The sequence below is a fragment of the Dryobates pubescens genome, chromosome Z, assembly GCF_014839835.1.
Source record: "Dryobates pubescens isolate bDryPub1 chromosome Z, bDryPub1.pri, whole genome shotgun sequence".
In the NCBI taxonomy this organism is placed as follows: domain Eukaryota; kingdom Metazoa; phylum Chordata; class Aves; order Piciformes; family Picidae; genus Dryobates; species Dryobates pubescens.
The window spans coordinates 22,883,300-22,907,078 of NC_071657.1; the positions used below are offsets into that span (position 1 = coordinate 22,883,300).

Genomic DNA, 23,779 nt, shown 5'->3' on the forward strand with positions numbered 1-23,779 from the left:
CTGAGTGATTCAACTCTCATACTTAGCCTGCAACACAAACAAGGTGGCAACACAAACTTCTCAACAGTTTAAATTAGGAGAAACTATACTTAAAGGATGGTTCTTGGGTTTTTTTTAAGAAATTCACCCTTTGTTTGCATGCAAATAATCCCCACTCCACCTTTTTCAACAGTCCAGGAGAATGATGCAACTGCTCATTATTACTTGCCAAAATATTATACCTACAATTGTTGTTTGCTCATGAGGAAAATGCCTCCAAGTTTAGTGAGAAAACCGTGTGTCAGAGAGAGGAGAACATATGTTCTCTATCTTGTGAACACAAATATGAACCTGGGTGTATACAGAAGAGGTTTCATGGTTTGCTATACTAAAGAATCTGCATTAAAGAGGTGTGCTATGAATTGCTGAAACAAGGCTTGGTGTAATGCTAATCATCCTTTATTTACTGACAAGGGCTGGTAAGAGTATCAAACTACCTAAATCAGGACCTGCCTAAGCCCTTTCCTTTTTTACATTCTAGCCTTGGAGAGAAAAGAATGCATGAAGGAATTTTCTTTGTTACCAGTCATTCTTTGTACAAAGCCTAAGATAACAGACCCTAACCCATGGCTTATGGGTAATACAATGAAATGATGAGGATTTAAACAAGTTATCTTGTGAGTTAAATGGAAATGTAATCCACTTACAATGCATCATTAAACACTAGCTGTAGTACTTTTATATTATCTACTTATCTAACTGGAATAATGAAATTTCACAAATGGAGGTTTGGATTTTCACTTTTTTACAATGGGGCTTGAAAGAGGCCTAGAAGGAAGTTGAGTAATTATGAACTTTATTTGTACACTGTTACTAGAGCCCTGATTTTTATCTCACATGTAAGCTGCACTACACATGGAAGACAAGTAATAACTCACCACTGTAGGGCTGCAACCAGGACAATCAAACAAGCTTTTATCATAGAATCATACAATAATTTTGGCTGCAAAAGACCTTTAACATCATAGACTCAGAGATTCAAGAGATTCAGACCCAGCCACATCCTGAGAGAAGAGAGTCACCTGGCTGCATCCAGCAGGCCACAGAGCAAGCCCTCATCAGATGATGTCAAAATTTCTAGGCAGAAAATAGTAACAGCTTCTGAAACTTAAATTTTAAAGGTCCTATTATCGCTACAGTCATTGTTAAGTGATTGTTAAGTTTAGCTGAAAAAAATCAGAAAATTAAATATATAAAAATAGTTTCCTTTTCTGAAACATAAGGTGCTCTCCTATAGAATGGAACAAATGCAATGGCTTTTTTTTAGGGAAAGGAAATCTCTGGGATGGTGCAATTATACCACCAATGTAGATTTAGAAGTAAATAGATCTAAAGAGCTCAAAGCTAACACAGACGTATTCTGATACAACAAATCACAGTAAGGAGGAACAATACCATCATAGTATCAGTCAGGGTTGGAAGGGACCACAAGGATCATCTAGTTCCAACCCTGCTGCCATAGGCAGGGACACCCCACACTAGATCAGGCTGGCCAGAGCCTCGTCCAGCCTGGTCTTAAACACCTCCAGGGACAGGGCCTCAACCACCTCCCTGGACAACCCATTCCAGGGCTTCACCACTCTCACGGTGAAGAACTTCCTCCTCACGTCCAGCCTGAATCTCCCCACCTCCAGCTTCATTCCATTCCCCCTAGTCCTATCACCACCTGATATCCTGAGAAGTCCCTCCCCAGATGATTGACCATGCTATTGGTTTTCTGCTTACTATGCAACTTTCCTGCTTTCCACAAATAATCTTTAGATTCTCTGGCTATCACTGTTAAGCTGCTGCCTAACAAATAAAAGCAACATGAATATATAAATATTAACATTACTATCACTTCAATAGAATATCTGCTTCCATGATATGTCCTGAATATCTGCTTGTGATTTTATCAGCAAACACAACTTCCCTCTCAAAATCCCATACCTACCATAATATTTCTATCAACTGATGCAACGTGTTCAGCAAATACCTGTGACAATCAATGTCTACAGAAAAAAACACAGGTTTTCAAAACAAAAAAGAAAATAGAAAAATATGCTGGAAACAAGAAATGAAGCATTCATAAGCCAAAAAAGATGAAGAGGCAGAGTAAGTAAAATGAATCACTCTTGCCTTGATCTTAGGAAACTTCAACTGTAAAAGTCTTAGCTGTCTCTTGTGAAGAAGGCTAGGTTTTGGACATTCATTCTAATTTTGTTTGTAGTAACAGTAGAGTAATTTACAAGACAACTCTGGTAAAGGAATCAGTAATTCCACATTTTAACACAGTAAAATATTTCTGAATTCATCTTTTGAAATATAAACCCTGACCTTAAGACATTTGTATAATAAAACATAGTACTTTAACCCGAAGATCTCAAAACACTTAAGTGCTAAGTCCTAAGTCCTAAGTGCAACTACATAAAATTGTCACAAGACACAAGTCAATCATTTCCATTGGTGAAAGTGTAACCATATTACTGCTCAACTAAGAGCAATTACCGATAGATTATTAATACATTTGAGAGTAAGATTCAGTTCTGCAGGAAAAAGCAGTTGTTGCCTTCAAACGGTAACAACTTCTGTAAGGAGATAAGTGACTAGAGCACAAAACCTGATGTGTCTACATCATAAATCACAGGAGTGCTTAGTGGCATCCCATACCATATTACCAGATGCCCATGCACAAATACACAGTTGCATGTCTTTACACATCCTCAAGAATAAAACTACACTTCATCTAAACTATTACATCAATTTAGTAAAATGCTTCTGTGATTATTTGAAGAAAAGTTTCCTTCAAATTACAGGGTTCAGAGATTTAGCATAGCTTTATACAGTCAAATAGCCCAGGCCCAATTTCCTAATATACAAATTGCCCTTAAAAGGGTGCAAAGGAAAAAGAAAAACTTGCTTTTGTTGCCAGATCAAGGAAGCCTATCGGATCCTACTGGATGAAAGACAGTGCTTTTATCTTACTAACAGTGCTTATTTTTTTCTCCTGTTTGTTTTTCAGTTCTGGTTCTTCTCTGTTCCAACAAGTTTCTGATTTTTTCAAGTGTACTATTTCAGATAATTGTTTTAGAACAGTTAAAAAGGGTGAGGCAGAACTATATATTCTTATCACTCCCTTTGACCAAAACACATTAGAACTGTACATTGGGATAAAGGCAGAGTCCTTCTTCTGGGAAGGAATAATGAACTGCACCAGTACAGGTGAGAAGGTCATCTACTAGAGAGCAGCCCTGTGGAGAAGGACCTGGGAGTCCTGGTGGATAGGCAGTTATCCATGGGTCAGCAATGTGCCCTTGTGGCCAAGAGGGACAATGGGATGCTGGGGTGCATTAAGAGAAGTGTGTCCAGCAGATCAAGGGAGGTTCTCCTCCTCCCCTACTCTATGCTGATGAGGCCACACCTGGAATACTGTGTCCAGCTTTCAGCTCCCCAGTTCAAGAGGGACAGTGATCCACTTGAAAGAATCCAACAGAGAGCTACCAGGATGATTAAGGCATTGGAGTATGTGCCCTATGAGGACAGGCTGAGAGACCTGGGGCTTTTTAGTCTGGAGAAGAGAAGACTGAGAAGGGATTTAATAAATGTTTATAAATACCTGAGGGTCGGGTGTCCACAGGGAGGGGACAGGCTCTGCTCAGTTGCACGCTGTGATAGGACAAGGGGTAATGAATATAAACTACAGCACAGGAGGTTCCACCTCAACATGAGGAGGAACTTCTTCACTGTGAGGGTCATGGAGCACTGGAACAGGCTCCCCAGAGGGGTTGTGGAATCTCCTATTCTGTAGACTTTCAAGACCCATCTGGATGCGTTCCTATGTGACCTGCACTAGATTCTATGGTCATGCTCTGGCAGGGGGGTTGGACTTGATGATGTCCAGCGGTCCCTTCCAACCTCTAACATCCTGTGATCTGACTGCAGATAAGGTGAAGATATGATGTTTATTCCGCTTTAACACACCATATACAGAAAATGTTGATTACCACATATTTTTAAAAGTGTCACTGGTCACTGAGAATACCCAATGAAGCCATGACTTACACGTCCTGATATTGGCAGGATAAGGATGGAATAGATTTAAGAATAAAGGAAAAGTATTTCTTCAGTTTACTTTTTCAATAGTAGGAAAACTATGGGATTCCCAGGGGATATTTGATCCTACAAAGACTACTTCAAGAGGGAAACATAATTACTTAATAAGTCCTTGCAATTCAGCACTGTTATTAAGGAAAAGTTTCACACTTTAAAGACTTTGCTCTCTGGTACTGTAGGACTACTGCTGGTTAGGGTTTGTCACAAGATCTTTCTGTCAATGAGCTGATGTTACACATCCACAGAGTTGCCACAGATTACTGTAGGCCCATTAGTGACATGTAATAAAAGTCAGAAACTGCTACCAAGTCTGAAATTTTCCTCAGAAACTTTCTGCAGTAGAATTTCAGACCTAGCTGACAGTCAGAAGACAATGTGGATTAATCAGCAGAAACATTAGAAATAAGTCACATCCAAAAATGGCTCTTTTGTGAGACCTGCAAAAGACTGAACTCATTTTAATGGACAATGAAGGCAAAGGACAGTCAAGAACTACCTTACTGTTTTGTTATGCTGTTACTGGGTTTTATTGCCAAAAGCCACTTGAGGTATTTGAGATCAGGTCACAAGACAAAATGGGGAAAAGGGAACTTTATAAACACAGTTATAATGTAAAAGATACACAAATAAATCTAATAATATAACTTTCCCCAAACAATGTCTTTAGCTTCTGGATTGTACTATAAAATAAATATGAATTAAAGCTGTACTTTTAATCTCATGCATGCAATGTTTGATTTTTCTATGGCAGTTATTTTAAGAAAAGCTGGGACCTACCTGGATAGGATGGCTATTGCAACACTTAGAAAGTGAAAAGGTTAGAGCTGTGAGTCAGTCATGTACACATTAGGCAGCCAGAGCCTCACAAAATCCGTTAGAGCTGTATCCTCCCGATTGCGGCGCCACTTGCAAGGTGAACGTGTACACTATGGAGGCTCACAGGGACAAATAAGGATGCATAAATAGCTACTTCATTCTTTCTCAGAGAAATAGTGAAGCCTCACCTGGGTGAACTGGAATCTCTTAGAATTTCAAACTGGCTTACACAGAACAGATTTACTGCAAATCAGCACACACTCATGTATTTCTAATCTGTAATATGACATGTAGTATCACCTATATATCACCAATTTACTGTACTGCATAATAGCAGCAATATTTACTATACTCGTGACATAATATACTACCCACAACCGCGGCACCTCTCTGCCCAAATGGGTTAACTTGTGGACTTCATAATCACCTCAGCAGTGCTCTTCACTGGGCTGTTCAAACGTGTACAACACAAACCCTCAAATGAGTATATTGCATGCATGTTACACACTACAATTACAATTTTACACAACCCTTACTGTATGTCCACCACTACATCATCCCTTTCATGATTCATAAGAAATCTGTTGAGAAGTAACACAAGGAGAAGATATGCATAAACAAAGGGTAGCTCAGCAGGCAAATTTTTCCAAAAAGATGGGAAATTTTATGTAATTTTTGAGGAAACACTCAAAAATCTTACAGCTCCAGGTTACCTAGAAGGGGATAAATCATTCTAGTACGATGGAGCATTTGTCCTCTGTCATGGAAGTCCCAATGACCAAAGAACCAGGCATATAGTGCCATTTCAGGCCTGGTGGCTTTTCAGAGACTTGGAACTTGAAGAAAATTGCAAGGTAAAATTTGTTTTTCAAAAGTACAATGAAAATGAAATTGAAATGTGTTGTAAAGTTTGAATTTATTCAACTACATATAATTCGTAACATCACAGTAATATCAGATCTTTTATTCTCTGTGCTTTTTCCTAAGAAGGAAAAATAGCTACACTCAAAACTGTCTGCCACTGGAAGAGACAGGAGAAACTTACTCCTCCCTCTCTTGGCTGCACAAGATCTAAAGAAGATAGATTAGTGTCTTTTCAATTACCCTTTGAGCTTTCTGGTAACAGAGGTGAAAGAACCAGAAATTTTAACTTTGGATTTTAGTTAAGCTTGATTTCTAGATATAAAATAAAATATGCTCCACATAGTTAAACAAAAATGACAGCTCTTTTATCCTGTCTTAGAAGTTTTATACCTCTAACTCTTCAGGCAGATCCTGAAGGTTTCTAGGAGACCTTTGGCTACTTTCTTTGGTAATATTTTTTATGAGGTCAGATGATTTTAAGCATTACAACTTTGCTTGATAATCGCTGCGTAGGCTGTTGCACTCTCCAAACATTGCTATGGCTAGGAAACATATGCAGGAAGATGGTATCAATGTCTGAAAACTGAACAGTGGATTGCAAAGACCTAGTCTAAAAAACATCATACTTTGTACTTACTTTTGAGTGTATGGCATGCTACATTTGCTACGGATTATAAATAACATGCAACTTTCACATATGCTAGCCATAAATGCAGCATCCCAGCTGAAGTTTTACACATTGGTCCTGAAACAGAGTAGCTAGTGAATATTTTCCTGATACATGCGGCAAGAATCTGTCACTTTTGCTGTTGAGGATCCCAGAAACAGAAACTGCTTTAGTCTCTGGACAAGGTTTCTATTTTGTAGAGCTGGGGAAATTCTACTGCTGAAACCTCCGTATGGATCAGGCAATCGTCATATCCTATCCAACTGCTTTAGCAATTCACCTCCAAATGATTGGTTTTGACTTCTTTGGAGGCTAGATATTCTGCCCTGAAATTGCTCAAGACAGTATGTCAAAACATCCCACTTGATTACATTCACTTCTGCTAAAATAATGTTAATGTACATACAATTATATTCTGATTGTGAACTACAGGTTCCTTTTCTATAATTGCAGAATTCATTTATACACATGTAACTGCTCACTTAGGGTTGCATTACACTGATTCACTAAGTTCCATTTGTTGCCTAGGTTTTGCCTAATTTTGCCTTGTAGAAAACAAAGCAACAAGTAAAGTTCATGCAAGTAAGGAGATTAGAGAACTAGATTTCAAAGTTATTTTAAAGTTATTTCACTACTGGCCTTGAAAATAAAGTAGTCCCAGACTGTTTTTATTTGCTTTCTAAATGTTACTACTGCTTCAAAATTTTCAAATGTTTTCACCAGGTGCCAAAATTCTGTAATTCACACCATGGTTCCAATAAATCCTTAAGATACCCAAGGAAGTAGTAGGAGGCATTTTTAATCCAGTATCTTCAAAAAAATACTGCGCAATAATATTACAAACACTGTACACACACCAAAAATGCAAACTACTGGACTGCTTCTGAATGTTACTCCAGCTGAAACTCCAGGTGTCACTAAAACTACTGCATCAAACTAACACAAAGTAAACACAGAAGTGGGAAGGCATCTACTTTATCTGGTAAACTCAAAGAAGGCTCTCTCTGTATTCAGCTGGTATAAAACAGAGCTGTTAATTAACAACACTAAGAACAATGCCAGCCCCAGAGGCAGGGACACATTTCTCATTTCACTATGGTTTCTCATCATCCACATGGTTCAACAGCATGTCACTGACAAGCTTGTCACCAGGAAGCAGTATTCACAGTATCAAATTAAAACAACCTCCTCACAAGCTTTCCTGAAAAGTATCTTCCACCTAACTTTGCCCATGGGGAAGAAAAAAAAAATTCTACTGCCAGTCTCTCTACTTCCCAAGAAGGTTGGATAAAGCACCAAATTTTTTAATTAATCCTTCTCCTACTTTGTAGCAGGCTTCACATCTTAGTACACGTTTTTGAAGAACAGTGCTCAGTAACAATATTGCAAATAATGTCAAATTTTCCTGCAGTGCTATTTTTGTACAGCAGTACAGTTGGATTTATGGAAGAGAATGTTATGCAAACATGGACAGGTTGAAACTTTCATTCCATAACCACAAAAAATGACTGGCTGTACTACACAATCCTGCAAGAACCCATCACTTCATTCAACCACTGCAATACAACAGTAAGGTCATTAATAAATACGACTTATAAATTATACAGATGTAAAGAACTCCTGCCCAGCCTCGCTCCTGTCCAAAGCTTTAATGAGCCTGGCACTATGGACATTTTTAAGGATCAGAGGAACAGCAGCTTTGCTTGGCTTCATGGACTTAAATAGCTAGAACTGAAAAGACTGCATGTCTCTTTAGAATAGAAGTTATGGTCAGTTCAGAAATTCAGCCTCTCCATCCATCTGCCTACAAAAAATAAACAGCAGAAGTTTTTCTGCGTTTGCAGTCTAGAGAACAAGCTATGGTTCCTTAGAAATCTAGGATTCCCTACCTCACAGGGAAAGAAGCAGGACAACAAGGGGCTCAAATCATCATAGCTCCATTTCAGTTCAGAATAGGAAGTATTACACAAAAAAGAAATCCTGTATCAAATTTATAATCCATACACAATTCATACAACTATAAAGAGGGAAGGGAAAAAAAAAGAGAGAGACTACAGAGAAAAGCATTTCACCTCTGCATTTTTAAGCCACATTTCCTCTTATTTTTAAAGGAGGAGAGTGCCCTCTGCTGACTGACACATAACATCAAAGGTATTTACTTCAAACTGGTACTTCCAGGATCCCTTTTAAAGTAACGAGTAATGCCAGCAGGGCCTTTCCGCCGCAAAAATGCAGCTAACTTACATGTTTGAATTTGTGTGTTGCCCAGCTAAGAACACTATCTTTCTAAACAACTACCTCATGTACTCTGAAAAGAGCTTCACTCACACTAGGCATGAAAAGCTACATGATACCCTATCACCCACTTCTTTTGGGTGCTTTTGTTAATCCCTTTAGGTCTAGAGTAATTAATTGGCAGGACTGGATTAAAGGGGCAATATGTAATCTCAGATGAAAAGCTGTTTAGAACAGGGTCACACAAGTGTGAACTTAGCCCAAAGATGTTAAATATAGCAAAGCAGCATTAATTTCTCTAGAGAAACCAGGCATATTGTACCACGGTGATGGGCAACTATTTGAATATGCCTTGAGGGAGATTTAAAGGAAGTTTTATGCCATGCATGACCTAAAAAAGATAAAGCTTCATGAAAAATCAGATGCACTCATCTAATTCCTAGAAATACATCATATTTCTGAAGGCTAAAATCAGATGCCAAGAAAAGTTTATTTAAGGAAGGATGGTAAAGCAATACCGATTCCCCTTTTCAGGCTTTACTCAAAATACCAGTCTCCTGAAATATGCTGTCAGTTTCTGTCACTAGGGAAGAGGAACAAAACCCTAAAAAACACATCTTGCCTATACAGAAATTACAGAATCAAGTTTTATGGAAGTAAAAGCTTGAAAAGCTCCTTCATTTCCTGCCTAGTGTGTGCAAAATTTATTCACAGACTGATTAACTAATACATATTTTAAAATTATTCACTTTGCTGATTAACCATTCAGTATTTACGGGGAGTGGTCACAATAGGCTTTATAACAATTATGTGGGATGGCTTATTTGTCTGCTGAAGCTCAAAGGGATTACTCTCCCAAAACATTAGCCAAAATAAGACATGGTCCTTATAAATGTACCACAACATCACCAAATGAGGGGAAATACCTTTTTGGAGGGTCCTGTTGCTTTGCTTGCAGTGTATATTTAATAATCCAGTTTATACATGCCATGTTTCAGTGAGAGTTAAATCTATGTGAAAGAAAGTAAAACTGAGGGCTTTTTAAAATTACTTTTGATTAGATTTTACCTGGAAGAAGCTTCTGTGACTGAGTAAGACTGGCAGAAAAGTGACAACAGAGTCTGTTCAGAAAAACTTGTATCCTCGTTATTAATACAACCAGATGTCCATACTCAGTCACCTAATCCTGTTGTGCAATAGACTCTGGAGGTTTTTCAGGGCACAGCAAGGAGATGAAAGTCCAGGCACAAAGTCAGAAGCCACATACTGACATACTGTATCAGGTCTCCTCACCAGGTTCTACTAAGCCATAAATTTCCAAATCTACCCTCCTAGGTTTTGGGATTTGGTTTTAAGAAATGCCCAAGAAATGCCAGCTTCCCAGAAAATCTTCAAGACAAATGCATGACCTTAATATAAAGAAGATGTTGGTGTAGAAAAGACTGGCTGTTTGTGTTAGATTCTGCTATCCAGAAGAAATGCTTATTAATAGGCCTTATCTACCCTGTCCACAGGCAGCTACTTAAGAAATCAGCATGCAGCTGCCACACAGACACAAATATTTCTAAATTGAATTACAGTATTAATGCAACTGCTGGTAGTAAGATTGAACTAGTTGGTTAAAAAAAGTAGTCTCTAGCTAGTCTTCAAAACAGAATATACCATTGATTCACCTCAGACCAGTGCCCTAAAATGAATGAAAAAATGGATTAAACATGAATAGTACTTAGTTTCACTGGATAATTATTGCACTTCGACTTCACTCAATCATTGAAGCTATAGAACACACCTCAGGCCAGCAACACTTCTCCATGTTTGTAAGTATGCCAGGACACTATTAAACAAATTAAAGACAGCACTCCTGGAGGAGAGGAATTAGAAGAAGCTTTACGCTGGTTTTGGAGCCACTTGACACTATCTTTGGAAGTGCTGATTATAAAATCTTCTACAAAATTAATGCAGACCCACAGACACTCTAATGTGCAACAATGATTATTGGGCTGACACTCCATGCCACAGTAAGCACCCGGTTGTGTGCATACCTTTAGGTATACGACCACTGCTGTCTTTAAACAGCCTCTGCAGCCTAAAACACAAAGGAGGAGCAGGCAGCTTATGTAGGATGAGATGCACCTCAATAACATGAGCTCACAAATCCTACTTGGAAACATTATCTTAAGAGGGTGAAATTTTAAAAGGCTGGGAAGTTGAAGAGTATGTGTTAAGGACATGGCTCTGCCATCTCCTTTTTATGGTGATAGATGGTTTTTTTCACACTAGCATTCTGACACTACAACTAATACTGTCCTGGTTCAAGGCAGCCTGCTCACACAAGCAGCCCTTCCCCCTCTCTCCCGCAAACTCGGGAGAGAACGTAACAAAAAAAGCCCTGGGTTGAGCTAAGGAGCTTAATGGAAATGATACAATGTACAATTACCTTAGCCTATTTCACGAAAGGCAGAGGCAGACAGCTGCAGAAGCCAGTTATAAAAAGACCACCACACCCTCGATGCTCACAGCCAGCCCAGCAGAAAAGATCACCACTCAACAAACAAAAAAGAAACCAAAACAAACTGGAAACAGTAACAGGTAACAAGAAGCCTCCCATGTTACAATCTGAACTACAAGCCTACTACAAGTGCTTTGCTCCAGCCAGTACTTTTTGGTTTAAAAGCTGGTGTAACTTCAGCATGGTACCGAGTACTCATCAGCAGATTCAGCAGAACCCCTGACAAATACATAGCCTCAAATGACCAGTTTAAATGACAAGCCCATTTAAAAAGATCAACAGTGAGCCAACAGAAAGCACTCTTAACAATGCATCCTAAATGAGTAGTTATGAGATGTAGCATGCACTGTCCCTTGAAATAAAATCTTAATTATCAAACATATATTGGTTCAGACATCAGCATAACCATGTTGGAGCACTTTGCATTCCACAGAAGTGCTCTCAGTTGTAATCTCTGTCACACCATTAAAATTGTTTTCAACCAAAATTCATTTGCTGTATATTATAATGGATTTACAGTGGCTAAGTGTCACACAATGCATTGATGTCACACTGTGGATTATTTTCAGCTGCATAATAAAAGAATAAAAATCACTTAAAGAAAATTCACAGTACAATTCAAAGGAAACACTGAACTTTTTCTTATTTGTGGCACAGGACAAATGAACCTCATGATTTGCAGATGATTTCAGTGCTGTTTTCTTCTGCATCTTCCTCCTTTCAGTGATTTCCTTGTACAGAACACTATTTGCTGTAAATTTCAACCTACTGCATATTGAACTTCTAAATTTTAGAATACGTCTTAAAAAAAAAAATCAAATTCTGCTATTAGGGTTTTTTTTTTTGGTGCAGTAACCAGTCCTTGTCTTCTCTGATGACAAATTCTCTTTCTTGTTATTTTTCAATATTCAGCTTTTCATAGTACAGGAAAATCTTTCAGAGTTAGGGGCTCTATAATAAAGCTGCTGGATCCTCAGGTCCCAGTAATTCAGCAAAAGAAGAAGTATTTATCTAAAGGCAAATTAGGATCAGCATTCAGATTTACATCTCACAATTCCCTAATCATAGGGCAGTAAAATCATTCCATTCTATAACGGAAAAAAGTAAGACACCAGTTTGAGGTCTGCAAGTCTTTTGATCTTTGTAGGTCACCCTCTTTTCAATTTAAGCAGCAAAAAGCCAGAAGTGTTTCTGCAGTGTTTCCTCCTGAGACCCAGCACATGACTTAACTATAATGGAGAGGGGAAAAAACATATGAAGAACAAAACAGTTTGGACAAGAACAGGAGGCTCTGCCTGTGTACGTTTCTGTGGCTGCTGCCCCTCAGATGACATTTCAGCCTCCTGCACCACAGTGTCACAGGTACTGCTTCAGCTCTGACAAGGAGCCTATGTGCATACCATTTGGAAAATATTAGTGAGGAAAAGAAATTAACTAAGTTTGTTAAAATGCAGGCTCTTCAGGAGTAAATGGAAGTTTAATTAGAAATCATCCTCTGAGCCCACAAAGACCAAAGGTCTGACAAGCAGCAGCATCAAAGTACAAGTATGCATTTGTGGTGTGGTTGGCTTTCAGAGATGTCACTGTTCTTCTCCTATATAATGGTTTACTCTAATGGGTATCCACAAATGCTGTCTGTAAGTCGTACTGCACCTCCCTGCTGCTCCACTGTTGGAATTGCAAGCCACGGCAACCCCATGCAGAGCTACAGGCTGGGGTCAGAGTGGCTGGAGAGCTGCCAAACAGAGAGGGACCTGGGGGTGCTGATTGACAGCCACCTAAACATGAGACAGCAGTGTGCCCAGGTGGCCAAGAGGGCCAATGGCATCCTGGCCTGTATTAGGAATAGTGTGGCCAGTAGGTGCACGGAGGTCATTGTGCCCCTGTACTCTGCATTGGTTAGGCCACACCTTGAGTACTGTGTCCAGTTCTGGGCCCCTCAGTTTAAGAAGGACATTGAGACACTTGAACATGTCCAGAGAAGGGCAACAAGGCTGGTGAGAGGCCTTGAGCACAAGCCCTATGAGGAGAGGCTGAGGGAGCTGGGATTGTTTAGCCTGGAGAAGAGAAGGCTCAGGGGTGACCTCATTGCCCTCTACAACTACCTGAAAGGTGGTTGTAGACAGGAAGGGGTTGGTCTCTTCTCCCAGGCAACCAGCACCAGAACAAGGGGACACAGTCTCAAGCTGTGCCAGGGGAGGTTTAGACTCGAGGTGAGGAGAAAGTTCTTCACTGAGCGAGTCATTCGTCATTGGAATGGGCTGCCCAGGGAGGTGGTGGAGTCACCATCCCTGGAGGAGTTCAAGAGGGGATTGGACGTGGCACTTGGTGCCATGGTCTCGTCGTGAGGTCTACCGAGACAGGCTGGACTTGATGATCCTTGGGGTCTCTTCCAGCCTTAGCTATACTGTGATACTGTGATACTGTGATCAAGGATAATGAATAAAGTAATAATAACTATAACAATAATCATGTTTAAAAAAACCAAAACCAAAACAAACAACCATAAAAAACCAACAACCCACCAAACCCCAGCCCAACAAAAACCAAAACCAAAACCCCAAAACAACAAATTATTGTTATCGACCTCAAAATGTATCCAACCTTCTTCATCTCAATGACTGACAGGTTCAATGGCAATGTATTTGGACTATCTAGTATTTCCATGCTAAGAAGGAAATGATAAGAAGATTTTAGAAAGAGAGGGAATAAACAACAAAAAAGAATTCTCTAACTTCTAAAGTGTTTAGGTCCCTCATCTTTCTTTCACTGACATTTAAAGAAGCATAACTACGGTAGCCTGTATTAAATAAGCACTGCATTAATCACTATCTATATGTGAACTAGAGGAATTCAGTACACCCCTAAAAGGGTCTTATTAAGATCTGAAAGTTGTCCTGTTCTCCTTTCTTTTTCCTAGTATCAGATTATATCGGAAATCTAACCACCATAAATATTTGATGAATGGTAAGTGGCTTGAAAAGCTGTGCTGCCTTTTGAGACAACAGGGTTTTTGTGTTAAAAATGATCTGCCATCCTTCTGTGAGGATTACTGTGAATTCGGTGGCCTCAATTTACAACAGATCTACTTTCGTTAATACAAAGTAAAGCTACTGAGTGCATTTTCCTGCTGCATGTGCCAACCAAGTAATATCAACAAGAAGAGATGGGAAAAGGAAATTACATCTTTAAAGACAATATCCTGTGGGCAGTGTCATCTCCTGCTGTTTCAGGATTACAATTACAAAAGGAAAGCTGTACACCCTGAAACCAAGGGAAGTATTAAAACACTCCTAGAACTGTATTTTAGAGGCATGTTTAAACTGATGCTGCTGTATGAGTCTCCTTACTTTTATCCACAGAATCAAGTGGGTGAGGTACAGAACTTATTATTTAAAAAAGAGGATCTGAAAAAACCCCATATGGCTACAGATTTATTATTATGATTTTTTCATGCTAAAGGCACCATCATACTGATTTTTTGATGTACAACCCTCTCACCACTCCATTATGTTAAGTCCAGTTTCAGTACTAAATGTTCAAGTGATGCACCAAAAGTACTTACACCTGAAATCTCACTGATGAACTGTAAATACTGCTAGAAGCTTGACACCTCTGAAATAAATGAAGACAGGTGGAGTAAGCAGCCCTCTTCTCTTCATCAAGAAGCCTTGCCCAGATTACTGATAGTCTTTCCCTCTAACTTGAGTAAATAAAGATGCTGGAATAAACAATAAGCAGAATAAGTAATCCAGGAGAAACAAAATTACTCATCCAAGTGTCATAGTAGCAAACTGTGATGAATTGGTGACATGAGCCATGCGAAAATGTCATCAAAGCAGGAAACTGCTGCCCCTCATAAACTGCACAGTGATGGAGAAGATGCTTAACAATTTATGGACAACGGAAGAAGCTGGCCAGGTCTATCCATTCTACACTTTCCTAATTGAATTGTGAATTGCTTTTGCAGAATATTAGTGATTGTGTTTTACTGTGGACTGTATTTGATAATCCCTGAAGTATGTTGTCTGAGCCAGTCTGCAAAAGGAATATGAAACTGAAGAATATGGTGAAGTTAACAGCCACAGAAAAGAAGTAAGTAAGCAGGCTGATAGATGAAAAGATAATTTATGAATGAGAAGAAATCTTCCTTTTCCCATTCCTGCTTTCACTGCCTTACAACTGCCTAAGAAGGCTGAAATCAACCTTCAACCAGAAGTACTAAAACCATTTTAATTCCCATCTTAACATTTTGACAATGATACTGCACAAATTAAATCTTTACTTTTTATATTAAAGAAACTGGTTTATTTATTTATTTCTAAATAAAAAACTATGAAACTGCTTGCCAAAGAGATGATAAATACTCCATTCAGCTGGTCCTCCAGACACAAGCACCATCGGTGTGGTTACAGTCATATGCTAATATAAACCATAAAGATATAACTAAGTGAGAAACAATTATCACCTAATTTTGGAAGCATTTAAAATAAAATTTATATAGGAATACATTTTACTGGAAGTAATTTAGATCCACATGAGTTCTAACAACTCACTGTGTTAGGTACAATACAGGTAACAAAATTATTTCTGCCCTCTCTTTGAACTCCAGTACTGTGGACTGTTCTTCAAATTTATAAAAGGCTGATCTTTCTGTGTGTTTACCAATCTTAATTTTTAATTTTCAGAAGTCAAACACCATGTAAATCACTTGCTCTGGACACCATTTATCTGAGTGAGGCTTGTTAAGTGTTTTTGCTACAACCTGTATCATCAGCAAAGACAGCACTCTACCAGTTAAACCTGGAAAACAAGGCTTTGAGAGGCGCTGCACATAGATAGAGAATGGACAAAAGCAAATGCAGAAGCACAATACTTAACACTAAGAATAAAAGCTGAATTCAATGCATATGCTTTGCTACTTTGCAATAGACTAGGCGGAAGTACTTCAAAGCTTTAATTGCAGATAAAAACATTGAGCTATATTAGAAAAGAGCAAATAGAGGAAATGGTGTGGAAGAGGACCTAAGACACTTATGAAGTACATCCTGTATCAATACATGCACTAGAGTATTGCCAAAAGGAATAGAGAAACCAGGTCCAGTGACTTGAAGCAGGACCTTAAAGTGAACTTTGCTGACTGATTTACCAGAAACATGCACATTCACAATCGAAAGAGGATGACTGGAAAAAATAATGAAAGGGGAAAAGAGAGCCAAGCAAAAACTGTTCAGATAGAAATTGCCTTCCCAGATACCATTTAAAACAGGTGAAGGGGCATTCTCCATCTTGTAACTAGAATCTGTGATTTCACTATTCTGATCTACATAGAAAAAGATCATGTCTTTAATTAAAATTTTACATCAGTGATCATGCATTCAGAACAGATCATGTTGCCTGTATCACAGTTATGCTGGAGATCAATGTCTAAGCTATCATTAATACTGCTCAACCACCAAAAAGAAGACTAAGCCATGAAAAATTATCAAATAAGAGAATATGTAATTGTGTTAATGCAATAGTAGGCTGCTGAAGCCAGACAGAAATCATCAGAAATTAGAACTACTAAACAGACAAACGACCAAAATTGTAAGTCATGGAGGAAATAAAACACAAACTCATTCGTGTTCCTTTCTCCATCGAATCCTTATCAGTATTTCTCATATTTTTCAACCACAGCATTCTCCTGTTATTTTAACTTCAGGATAGCCTTCCATCAGACATTAATTATTTCATTAATTTCATTCCATGTTAAGCACTTACAATTTATTCAGATATATGCAAATAATTGTATATGGATACTTCTGATTAACACTCCACAACTTAACTGTTGGGGATTTTCTTGCTGAAGGTTTTGTGGACAGGTTAATAAATTCAGGTTAATAAATTCACCCCTCTCCAAAAAGAAAATGAAGAAAAAAACTTAGACGTTCACTTACTACTGCACTGCAAAATTAACAGTTTCTGTAGGAACAGTTTAAAAGCCAGACAAGTCTCTATTTCCTTTCAAGATACTGAAACCTCTGGGCTCTTTCAGGAAGCTTGGAAGCCACCTAAGTTCCATGGTTTAAATTGAGCTCATTCTCTGACAGGATGAGAGTTTTTACTGACTCATAGGCTTTGCTGCATTCGAAAGCCACACACATTTATCATGCAGTTCCTGAAGGTTTGAAATAATTTGAGTTTCTCTCTGATACATTATAGAAGATGTTTTATATCACATCTATAGTTCCACTGAAGTGTTGCAATTATACTTACTAAGTACTTTTTTGTATTAAGAGGATGGGGTCAAGCTCTTTGCAGTGGTGCCCATTGACGGAACAAGGGCCAACAAGAACAAACCAGAACACAAAACCTCCATAACAAAAAAATACTTTACTTGGAGAGTGACAGAGCACTGGAACAGGCTGCCCAGAGACATTGTGGAAGGTTCTTCTCTGGAGACTTTCAAAACCCACCTGGATACTTTCCTGTGCAACCTGATCTAGGTGAACCTGTGGTAGCAGAGGACTTGACAGAGGATCTCCAGAGCTGTGCTTTGAACCCTCTCGTTCTGTGATATGAATTTAGTTTATTATTTATGGAACATATTCTGGTTTCCTGTAATTTTTTTTTATTTCAATACAGTACTGGCCCATCATTTTTAATCAATCTATTTTAAGATTGATGTACTTTTCTTCCAGTTTAGAAGATGTCTTTTAGTACTACAGCATGTTTAAGGTGCACTTGCTACCAAACTCAATGGCTTCTCTATGTGTAAGCACATAAACACTTAGGAGAATTAAGTGGAATTCACCTAATTCAGACACATTCATTCCACAAACAGTCCTTCATTCAGATCAGCCTAGTTCACTCTGGAAACTAGGTCTGCTCTTAAAAGCTATCAAAAATCAAACCAACATAAAAAACCAAGCAAACAGAAAACCCCAACCAACCAAACACAAGCAATAAAACACAACACACACCAAAAAAAAAAATTTAAAAAAAAAAGAGAGAAGAAAATTGGAGGGATGGGGGGGGAAAGGCTGCACTACAATGGAGATACGGCTTGCATCAAGAGTTCCCACTCCCAAGCTCATCTGCGAACTTTGAACTTTGCCCTACTTTGGACCTTGACTCTGGGCCATTTTAGACATTCACAGATGATATATGAAAATGGAGACTACTAGTTATAATTGTCTCCATTACTTGGCCCATGAATGAGACAGGAAAAGCCTTCTGGGTGATTTTTGGCCTCTTGAGAACAAGGTGGTTTATTGCAATTTTTAAGGTGCTAGTTTCATTTCTCTAGAGAAGCACATTACAATAAATGTTCATGAGTTTGTAACTAAATTGGGTCACTAATATTTATTTACTCAGGGGACTATATATATTTCTGAGTCTGATTCCTCACAAGGAGAATCAACCAGATAGTAGGTCACACTCAGGTGGGCTTGCAAAGCCAACAAACAGCTCAAAAGACCCAAAACTGTTTCAGTACAGGAAATTTTAGGAGGAGGAGCTAAGCAGGAGTGTTATGAGTGCTGCAAGTCACTGAGGCTATCTCCAATGCAGCAATGCCTGTCCACACAATCACAACAGAGAAAGATGCAAGAATGACTGTAGGAAATACCAATGAGCCAAGTACTACAAAATTTCTGTGGTGTTATGTCCTTCATTTGATTTTGTTCATGAGCTATCTGCTAGAAATATTGTCTTCAAATGGCAATACAAAAACCCCACGAAATTTTCCTAGAAATGTAACTGGCCTGCTTATGTTGTAAAGTATTCTACAGTGTTTCAGTACAGACTGAAATGTATTCAAAATGCACAATCCTCAGCCAAACTTCATAGGTGTTCTGAATTCCAACATCTAAATTACAGTAATATCTGAATGATTTACCTCACATCCCCTTTTGTATGCATAATATAAACTCTTTCTAAAGCTGATCAAGGCTAAAGACTTGCTGCGTAAATCAATCTCAGTTATTTTGCCTGCAATTTTCAATGTGAGATCAGTTGTTATGGCAATATCTTTTCTACTTCCCTAAACAAAGAACAGCAGATATGTATTTATTCCACTTTGAAAATCTGAAATCTTTAACTGGAGATTTATTGTGTCTCTTGGATTATGAGAGTGCAAGTTATAGTTGAATGGAAATGTTTTAAGACAAACTCTTTTTATAATTGGTGTGAGTCTTGAAAATTCTAAACCAGTCTTTCAGGCATTATTTACTGAAGGATGAAGTGTTCATAGTAGTTACATCTTCAAAATGCAGACACTGGATAACTTGAGGATTCTCCCCAACCTAGTCTCATTTTTATTCTTTTTATTCTTTTCTCATCAGTTAACCTATTTTGTGAGTTCCAGATATATTAGCAACTATTTCCAAGACAGGACATAATAAAACTGCAAAATAGAAGTAAAACTGACCCTGGAACTACATTCCTAGAAACCAAGCCTTGGGTGGTGTCATGGGTTGAGCTGAATCTGCGGCTGTTATTCATACTGTGCTGCAGTCATGCAGCTTAAGTTTTCAGTATGGTTAACAGTTGAAATTAATTTAGGACAATAAGCTGATCTATTAATTTTACTACCTATTTTAAGCTACTTCACTAAGAGAATAGTAAGAAACAGTATGCATAGGAGTTTTTTCATTCTGGTCTGTTTCAATTTTTTATTTTTTTTTTGTCTCAAAATAAGGCAAATGTCCAAAGTCAACAACTGTCAGAGCTACATAACATTTTCTGGCTTAATGGAAACCAAAAATTCAGTAACTTGGAATTACTGTACAGTAACTAGTATAGTGAGGCTCTACAACACTGCTTATCCAATAGAGTATTATATATAGACAGAAAGAAAGAATTGGGAAGGTGCTTCACTACTTCAGAACAGTTAGTGGATAACGGAAACTTTACATAAACAAATTTTGAAACAGCCACAGCTTCTTCATCCAGAGGAAGCAAGGACACAATCTCTCAAAGAGAAGCTAAAGGAAATGACATAACTCCTTTCATACTTCTCAGCATATTCTGCCAATACTTGTTTGCTCCTGCATAACTCCTCTACTCACTTTCAAGAACTATTACATAGGAGATGCAATTAAAATGAGAAATGCAAGCAAGTAAAATAGTTTTGCTATCCTAGACTATATGCAACATGAAACATTATTTCATGGCATAATTTGAGGAGGTGAACTCGTATTTCCCTACAATGCAGTAAGAAAAGTGTTCTAAATGAAGTATTATCCTGTTCTGAGATAGGTAATCAACAAGATATCTGAAAAGAAAAATGATTTTCAGAGACCAGGTTGTACTTTGTCTTCTAAATTTAGATCTTCTTGCATGCATGTCAAGTCTGGGATTTATATCAGTAACACTTTAAAGTGAGGACACAAGAAGCTTGACAAGTTTTATGTTTTATGGACAGATAAAGTGGAGAAAAAGAGCAAGAAAGTGCTGGCCTGAAAAGAGCTACTTGAGAACTTAAGAGCACGAAACAGTGCCAGTTCAGACTACGATTCTACACAATCAGGTGCATTTCCATTTGAATTCCTTTTAGATTAATCTGCAATTAACAAAGGTTTTCCCTCCATTTTCCCTCCAAACTTATTTGCAAATAAGTAAATAAATTTGCTAGCCGGGACAAGAGGCCAAACAAAATTTAATCATAAACTCCAGCCAAAGGACCAGGAAAGCTGCAGAACAGAATTAAATAAAGAACCAGACAAAGACGGTAATTTCATTACAATTCAGGATGAAACAAACTTTCCACTAGCTTCATCAAAACATACAAAGAGTCACAAAAAATTTTCCATTAAATCATATTTTCAATTGTAATCTGACAGACAGGTCTCTGGAAGATACTAAAGGCTTCTGAAGAAATTATTTTATTCTATTAAAATTTCTTCTCATATACATTCAGTAAACAGGTGATACAACTTAAAGTTAAGACGCTGTCTTTTGTTGTCCTTTGTCAAAAACACATTTAGCCAGTTTATGCATCCACATATATAAGAAAAAAGAATAAAAATTCTTGTGAAAAACAGGAAAAGAGGTAGCTAAAATTTCCTAGAATTCCCATGGGTTGCCTTCCTGCTTCTGTGCACTGAGAAAAAGAAATCTGTTTCAACTCCTCTAGTACCTGCTGTGTAAAAGAGTTAGGACAATCCATTAAAAAATGCAGCACCCCAAGAACTGCAAGCATGAAACTCAAATGCATTGGGCAAGATTGGGAAGGGAAGATTCATGATTCCCACAGACTTCTTGGTGGGGTAGGTGACAGATAGCTGACATCATACTGCCTGAACTGCCCCCCACAGGACCTTTGAATTCCATACAGGCCAAGCAGAAAATGATACAATGGTACCACTGCCCCAAGTGAAAGCCGAAAACACAAGCAGCTATCTTTATCCTACCAAGACTCTGAAATTAAACAAATGATCTGAACAAAATTAAGTTCGCTAATGTTCTGTAAAACAGTAACATAACATGAAAATAATCCAATCCTATGACAAATCACTCCAAAAAGACCATCCAATCAGGAAAAAGAAGGGTATCGACTGTTTTCACTAAGCAGTTACTGAAACAGCTAATAGACCCATTTCCCCAGATTTGTGAAGCTGCAGAAGTATTGCTCAGCCAGTGCAAATCTTCAAAATCAGAAGTAACTGGAAATAATAATACGAATGTATACAGCACAACTATAAAGATATGTTCAGCACAGTGTTTCCATCTGACAAGCACTCCTACAGGTGCTGCCACAGAAACAGCAGACAATGGGGGGAAAATCTATGCATCTTAGTGCATGTTATATTTGCTAAAGGTAAGTAACAAATACAGTAATCTTTCTGTATAGTAAACATTCAGGCAAATTGCCAGCCTGGGCAAGTAAACTATGAAGAATCTTTTTACAGTTCCAGTTTTCCCTAACTTACTACTCTTACTGAACGCAGACATTAAACCTGCACAGCTAACCACGGTAGCAGAAAGGTAAGGTTATTTACCACACTGGCTATGATCCAAGCAATTTCTGAACACAACATTAGGAAACTGAACAGTTTTACAATCCTAAATTAAATTGTCTGAACTGTTGTGGTGCCTATTTCCTAAAATTTGATTTTCTGAAATATCAGTGGAAGAATAAAACCAGGCATAAATTCCTCATTAGAATGAAAACCCTCATGGGAGGACAGAAGAGCTTGACTGAATCCATGGTTTTGATGGGGAAAAAAGGCAAAAACCACCACCAAAAAAGAAAAAAAAACACCCCAACACCCTCAACCAAAACAACAACAGCAACAAAACAACCAACCAACACAAAAAAAAGCCACAAAACAAAACAAAAAAACCCAAACAACCCTAAATTCCTAGTTGAATTTTGTTAGTTGAACAGATTAAATGAGACACTGGCACCTGTTGGAACAACCAACTTTGGAAGCCAGTAAGTCTAGAGGCAAGTGCAGAATTGTTTTCTTAACAGAATCTTTGTTACTGCACAAGAGTATCTTTTGGCAGCAAGAGAAAATGTATACTATGTACAGGCTAACTGTTCTTCCTGTAATGTCTCTAGAGACATATGAAGAAGTCTGTGGACAAAAAAGAAGCAAACAATAACAACGCCTTGACAGTTGGAGAGCAGATAACCAAAGGTCTTTCAGAAGAACTGGAAGACCCTGAATGACAAAACAAAACAAACAACAGCCTCAAAATCTGAAGGACCGCTGGGTACTATATTCTCTACCTGATGATAGCTACTTTATTTTATATTGTCCTTTTGAGAACAGTGTAAGGAGTAAATGGTTACTGAACTCTGCAACTGACATAAATTCACTCTATATAAATACTGATGAAGTTAAGAATGATTGCCTTTTTACACTTCTAATCCAAAAGCCTTTTTTAGTCTGTGAAGAGAAAAAACTAAGGAGCGGTATATACTGGATTACATGCCACTGCAACACAAATTGCAATTATCACATTTCTGCAACCTCACTTCCACTTTGTCCCCTCTATTATTCCTTTCCCCTGTTCCTCATATTTTCCATTACTCCATGTATTTCCTCTTCATTCTCGCCCTGTAGCCTTTCAAGTTCCTGCAAGGTGCTGCCAAAACTTGAACAGTTTGTGTTAGACCCCATGCTACGTATAAATACTCTGGCTTCCAAAGGTGTGTGCACCTTAGGAACAGAGAAAATAGAAAATAGTAAACGCATATGAGCCTGCTGTGATACCCTACCACAACATAAAATCTTCCTCACTGTGTCTGAACCTTAGAGAAGAGAGGCTTCCAGCACTTCCCTAGCAGATCATCATCTCCTTAAAACCAAACTAATTAAAAAAAAAAAAAAATCCTAAACTTCTAAGTTATTTTTCAAAGTCATGAAAGAAAACCAAATCATTATGATCTTTATATACATTCTAATGTACCTATAGTCCAATTCTGCCTCAGATTCAAACATACTCTTTTACCAGAAGAAGTCTACATACTTGGAACTACATCGTTTTTGTTTAGTAGTTTTAAGGCAGTTTATATATTCAGTAAGAACCTGTCACCACTTAATGTTTCAGGAGAAAAACCC

General features: G+C 38.1%; 1 protein-coding gene across 1 annotated transcript in view; it reads right to left on the bottom strand.

The window, feature by feature from the left end:
- Positions 1-23,779, bottom strand: part of LOC104297493 (guanine nucleotide-binding protein G(q) subunit alpha) — a 136,702-nt gene that overhangs the window by 42,527 nt on the left and 70,396 nt on the right. The window lies entirely within an intron of this gene.